Below are 6,874 nucleotides of genomic sequence, written 5' to 3'. Positions count from 1 at the left end.
ATGGCGGTGCTAATCTAGCATTTGCCTGCGGCTATCTCCGGCAGATGGCTCCGCGCGCAGGGCTTGGGCGGGGCGGGTCCCTGGGGATCTGAGAATTTCACCTCAGCACTGCGCCTCCTCTGAGTCTGGGGATGATATTCTCTTTACTCCTAGTTGTAGAATTTCCACTCAGCCAGCCCTCCTGTGGTTCTGGATGGTGTCCGTTCCCTGTTTCAGGCGTAATTTGAATTGGTTGTTCGAAGCAGCAATCTCCGGCGTTAACCTATGCCGCCATCTTGGTTCTCTACTACTCTGTTTTTGTAATCCAGTTTAGCTTTGGAAAATAGGCAAAGTAAACATAAATCTACAAAGAGCCTCAAAAGCCTATAAGCTGTTTTATAGAATCTGTTTATTTTACATGTAATTTAATTCCAATTGGCTTGAATTTTGTTTAACTTCTAACATGGTGAGCACAAATAAAGGGAAAGTGAGAGGGAAAGGCTTGTAAACAAGGTAGTTACGGGAACTCAAATAAAACAGCATCATATATTCTTAAGATTTATGTAAATACTAGAGGCCTGATGCAGGAAATTTATGCAAAGGTAGGCCTTCCTTTCCCTGGCTGCCGGCACCAGCTTCCCTCTGGCTGCCCGGAGGCACCTGGGACCCAGGCTTCCCTCTGTCTGCCGGGAGGCATCTGGGACCCAGGCTTTCCTCCCAGCTCTGGCTTTGTCCGGAAGGTCATCCCTTTGGAAGGACGTCTGGTCTAATTAGCATATTACAATTTTCTTATTATTATAGATAAATTGGGGGAAAAACAGGATGGTGTGAGGCTATTTCTTATAGGATAAAAAGCCATACTATTCTAATCCATCATTATTTATTTAACAGTCATTAAATGCCAAGCAAGGTATTAAACCAGTGGTTCTCAACCTTCCTAATGTCGTGACCCTTGAATACAGTTCCTCATGTTGTGACCCCCAATTTCATTGTTATAAATTGAACATAATTAAAACATAGTGATTAATCACAAAAACAATATGTAATTATATATGTATTTTCCGATGGTCTTAGGCGACCGCTGTGGAAGGGTAGTTCGACCCCCAAAGGGGTCGAGACCCACAGGTTGAGAACTGCTGTATTAAACACTGAAATAACAAAGATTACTAAGACATAATTTTCACCATTAAAAAAGATCCATCAGGTGGGGTCTCTATACCAACAGATATACATAAGTTCACAGGATGATAATGGAAGCACAAGAGAACAATTATCTAACTAGTATCTCAATAGTTCTTTTTATCTTTGGTCACTATGTCATTTTTCATTCAAACTGGGCCACGTGAGCATGAGTGAGGATGAAAAGGACAGTAAGCATAAATGTGATTGTCCCAGACAAACCTGGAGTATGGCCGTATGACCACCCTCCTTACGTCATTTATAGTGATTGAGGACACTGTCATGAAGAATAGATCAATTTATGTTCTTTGTGCCACTTTTTAAGTAATAGAGAGAAAAGATAGTTATTCTTATAGACAAGAATTTGCTTCAGAATAATTAGTGGAATAGAAAACACTTATCAAATGTATTACACACTTTATATGTATGTAGTATAATTTAATCCTTCTCGCCAATCCTATAAGGTAGGAGATAACACTCAAAGGAGGTTAAAAAATACTGTCCCAGGACCTGTCCCATTCTAGAGTTCATATTTTTTCAGCTCTATCAAGAAGTTTTAAAATAAGTAAGAATGTTTTTGATGCTCAAATTAGAAAAACTATAGCCAGCTAGAAAACTCTCTTGACCAGAATTGTACATGTGCCTGAAGGTTCTAGATGACTATACTATCTTACTGATTTAGAGGGGAGGAAGATCATATTAAAGCACAATATTTAAACTAGTTTTTATAAAAACAGATTATACTTTAATATAGTTATTACTGAATTACTCATTATTTTAGCTTATTTTATCATATTAGGTATATATATATATATAATCTAATATGCAAACTGTCCCCTTGGGAGTTCAACTGACCAGGAGTTCGATTGCTCGCTATGATGTGTGCTGACCACCAGGGGGGTGGTGCAGTACGAAGGAAGGTCCCAGCTGGCAGCTGGTAGGGACCCTCCCTACCCATGCATGAATTTTGTGTACTGGGCCTCTAGTATACATATATTTGATAACATAGACTTTATATCACTGGAAATAATAGTTGTCAGATTTCAATTTTGTCTGTGTGTGCCTTTGTGTATTTGAAAAATTCTGCTTAAAATCGAGGGGGGGAAAGCAAACTTTTCTATTTTTTTTCCTCTTTTGTAAATGTTAGACATTTTTATTGAATTGTTCTTAATTTTTTTGCTTCCTTCAGTTTCTAATTAGCAACTGACCATTTTAAGAAAATGCAACATAAAAAATCTAACTATAAAGAAGGGGTGATAGTGACAAAGTTTTTTTTCTTACTAGTCCCTTAAATAGGATACAAATTCACAAAATTTGAAGCCACAAAATTTTTATTTATCCAGAATTTCTTTGGAAGAAACATATCAAGAAAATATACTGGAAGGATACACTCTTTAATTATAATGTTAAACATTTATTGGGTCCCTACTATATTTTGCACACTGATTTCCTTATATAAAATTCCATTTTATCTAGATTGGGCTAGAATCAAGGTGTTGACCTGGTTGCATTCCTTCAGTTGGTTCCTGGAGAGACTGTTTTTTCCAGCCTCTCAAAGTCACCTATATTCCTTGAGTCATTGCTCCCTTCTTACATCTTCAAAGCCACATTTTAAATTTCTATTTCTTCTTCTTCTATCAGCCTATCTCTCTCAGTGACCGCTACTTCTAAGGACACATGTAATGAAGTTGGGTCAATATAATTGGATAATTCAATATAACACCCTATTTTAAGATTTATAATCTTAATCACATTTGCAAAGTCTCTTGCTATGTAAGGTAGCATTTTCACAAGTATTGTAGATTAGGGTGAGTAGTATATCTTTGGGAGGCCATTATATATGTCAATTTTCACAGATGAATAATATAGAGCTATTTTAATTCCGAAGATATTTTTACTCTACTGATAATTTGTAATTCAAAAGGCACTTGAAAAATTTGTAATTCGTAAATTAATGACTTGGGTTGAACCAATTGACTTTTCCACTTTTGAGGTCTCATGGACTTCTCAATTAGAACATATTGGAAACTAAATTCCTTCAGACTTATTTCTCCTCTAGTATTCCTATCTTCATAAATGGAGCTGTAATAAATTTAATAGTTCAAGAAAGAAACCAAATCATCTTTACCAAGCAATCCATATGAAGTCAGTAAATCTTTGACTTCCTCCTAAGTAGTTTTCAGATCTGTTACTTCTCTCCACGTCCTCTTGCTACTCAGCCATGCTAGAGTCATTTATTTCCAATATTGTAGTAGTTTATGCACATACCCTCTGGCTTCTCTCTACTCTTCAGAGTCATCTCCTGGGCTGTTTATAATGACTTTCTTCCATCCCATAAACAGACCACTTTCTCAACTGTGGGTCTTTTAATATGCTGTTCCTTTTGCTTAGAAAAATTTTCCTAAGTGTACCCAGTTTTCCTACCAAGCTTTGTACTCAGTTTAAATATCACTTCTCTTGATTATTACCCCCCTCAGATATATTTCTGTATGTGTTCCAAGAGCACCCTTTTTGCTAGTATTGGGGCAAACATAATTAGTTGCTGAATTTCTGTATTTTCTTTTTCCCCTCATTTTTATTGTTTGCTTTTAGTTACTTTTTACCTTAATTTAGCACTTAATATGAATAAGCTTCATAGCTCTTCTTTTAAATTTTTATTTATTTATTTAAATTTATCTTTATTGTTGAAAATATTACCCTGTCCCTGGAACCACCCCCCTCCTTCACTGCACTATTGTCTATCCGCATAGGTTTTTATATATATATATATTATTTGGTTAATCTCTTCCTGTTTAGTCACCCCCCTCCCCTTTCCCTCTAAGATTTGTCAGTCTGTTCCCTGCTTCCTTTTCTGTTTCTGTATTTGCCTTTTGAAAGTTCCACGGGAACAGGGATTATAATTTTCCTATTCCTAAAATATCCCTCAGATCTTATAGTTTTATCAGTTATCATATCTGTGGGTCATGTAATACATTGTCATCAGTGACAGAGTATGGCTCTATTTTGGATGAATAATTTTGCTGTGTTTATTAAATTATCCACCTTCAGAATTCCACTTCTTTGCATGTAAATATGTAAAATTTTCTGCGGTAGTAAAAATTTATCATTTTTACAAGTCACCTCTTTTTCTAGCTATTGCCCTATTTATGACATGTCACCTTAGTTCTACGTTAACTCTCTACATTATCAACTGTTCATATATCAGTTGTATCTTCTGTATGTGTCCTCATTTATTAGTTTTAAAAAATTCTTTGTCATTTATTTTCTAATCTTTACTGATCTTGAACTGGTTTCTGAAATGATTTTAATTGATTTTTTTTTTTACTTTGTATGATATTCTTTTTCTGTATCACTATCCAAATAATTCTTTGCTGATAGTATTTTCCCCCCTCAGATTCATTTCCCTTCAATCATTGTTCACACTGATTAATGAACATGGTCAATAATTTCTGTCATCATGAGCACCTTTTGTTAGAGCAGTTCCTGAGGATACTTTGTCAAGCATAAGGGAAAAGAGAAAAGGGGTGAAAGAGAATAAAAGAAGTTACACGAGGGTGGAGAAATAGGGTGTAGGAAAATGATGTTCATCGATGAGGATTCTTGCAGTTGTACAGATAATTTTTTTCCACTTTTTAAAAAATTTATTTATTTTATTGTTTAAGGTATTGCATATGTGTCTTTATCCCCCCCATTGCCTCCTCCACCACCACCCCCCTCCCCACTCATGCCCTCACCCTCCTCATGTCTGTGTCCATTGGTTAGGCTTATATGCATATATACAAGTCCTTGGGTTGATCTCTTCCCCTTACCCCCACTTTCCCCTACCTTCCCTCTGAGGTTTGACAGTCTGATCAATGCTTTTCTGTCTCTGGATCTGTTTTTGTTCATCAGTTTATGTTGTTCATTATATTCCACAAATGAGTGAGGTCATGTGATAATTTTCATTCTCCAACTGACTTATTTCGCTTAGCTTAATGCTCTCCAGTTTTATCCATGCTGTTGCAAATAGTAAGAATTCCTTCTTTTTTACTGCAGGGTAGTATTCCATTGTGTAGATGTACCACAGTTTTTTAATCCACTCATCTGCTGATGGGTACTTAGGCTGTTGTAAATCAGCTATTGTAAATTGTGCTGCTATGAACATAGTAGTGCATATATTCTTTGTGATTAGTGTTTCTAATTTCTTGGGATATATTCCTAGAAGTGGGATCACTGGGTCAAATGGGAGTCCCATTTTTAGTTTTTTTTAGGAAACTCCATACTGTTCTCCACAGTGACTGCACCAGTCTGCATTCCCACCAGCAATACACGAGGATTCCTTTTTCTCCGCATCCTCGCCAGCACTTGTCATTTGTTGATTTGTTGATGATAGCCATCTGACAGATGTGAGATGGTACTTCATTGTCATTTTGATTTGCATCTCTCGGATAATTAGTGACTTTGAGCATGTGCAGATAATTCCTTAAACTACAAACCAGTGACAACATTGTTGACAGTTCTATATCTTTGCTTTAGTATTTCATAAATTGATCCTTTATTATTTTCTACTTCCCCTCCCTGAAAGATCTTTACTATTGAATTTTTACATTGTATGTGGTGGCTTTTCCACTATCTCCCATTGTCATCATTGCCAAAGTATTGGTTGATATTATTATTATGCACAATATTGATAAATAGATTCTCTACTTTCTCATCAATTTATTTGTGCATTATTCAGTATTTTTCTTTTACGCCTTTTATAAGCATGACTCATTCTCTTTATCCCAAATTTATAGAACTGCCAATTTCTGTAACTTACTATCAAAATAGAATCAGTGATACTAGTGTAAAGGGATCTTGACATAATTTGGCTCATTTTCTCTATTTCTCTGTTCCCCAATCAAATTTAATTGGGAAAATGACTGAATTCTTTGGAACAGTGCTTTCAAACTTGGATGTGCATTTTAATTCCCTGTGGATCTTGTGAAAATACTGATTAATAAACTGATTTAGTAGGTCAGGGCTGGATCCTAAATTCTGTATTTCTAAGCAGTTTCTCCCAGGTGATTCTGGTATAGCTGGTTTGTGAATAAAAAAACCAAAATATTCTAAAATAACTCATGCTGGATAGCACTTTTGCCAATTTCATTACCTAGTGAAACACTGACTTCAATCTGAATTTATTACTTCACAGACTATTTATTGAGAGACTATATGCTAAACACAGTGTTGTAGGCTGTAGGTACTACAGATGACTAAGATGCAGTTTCATTCTAGCCTAATTAAATACTAGCTAACGTCTAATTATGTCATATTTTGGTTCTCCTCCCTATTTATTTTAGTTTGATTTCCTTCTATATCCTTATTGATTACTTTTCCTCATTTCACCTGTAAATTTTTGTGACTCACTACTTATTCCCCAAGTTTGTTGGGGAATAGTTTGTTCTTTGTACTTCCTTTACATTCAGATCTTGAGAAAATGATCCCTTTACATTAGATATCATCTCTCTTTGAGTTATTTCCCCAAATTTACCTTTTTAGTGAAAGCTCTGGTCTTCACTTTTCAGATTTTAACTCCTATTATGTTCTCTTTTTATTCTATACTAGAGGCCCGGTGCACAAACATTTGTGCACTCGGGGGCAGGGGGTCCCTCAGCTCGGCCTGTGCCCTCTTGCAGTCTGGGACCCCACGGGGGTGACCACTTGCTGGCTTAGGGCTGCTCCCCGGGGGGATTGG

At 36.2% G+C, this 6,874-nt stretch overlaps 1 protein-coding gene and 1 long non-coding RNA gene across 6 annotated transcripts in view; one reads left to right on the top strand and one right to left on the bottom strand.

Annotated features, from left to right (window-relative positions):
* CENPC (centromere protein C) overlaps positions 1 to 6,874 on the top strand; it is a 64,830-nt gene that overhangs the window by 26,094 nt on the left and 31,862 nt on the right. The gene's annotated exons all lie outside the window — the stretch shown is intronic.
* The window catches only part of LOC107183569, a 10,662-nt gene continuing 9,860 nt past the window's right edge, over positions 6,073 to 6,874 (bottom strand). The window contains exon 3 of the long non-coding RNA XR_001514358.1: positions 6,073 to 6,087. This is a non-coding gene — a long non-coding RNA (uncharacterized LOC107183569). The remainder of the gene's footprint in view (positions 6,088 to 6,874) is intronic.

The sequence above is a fragment of the Myotis davidii genome, unplaced genomic scaffold (genome assembly GCF_000327345.1).
Source record: "Myotis davidii unplaced genomic scaffold, ASM32734v1 scaffold31, whole genome shotgun sequence".
Taxonomy (NCBI): domain Eukaryota; kingdom Metazoa; phylum Chordata; class Mammalia; order Chiroptera; family Vespertilionidae; genus Myotis; species Myotis davidii.
Note: the sequence above shows the minus strand (reverse complement) of the source record. Positions and strands in the feature narration are given on the sequence as shown.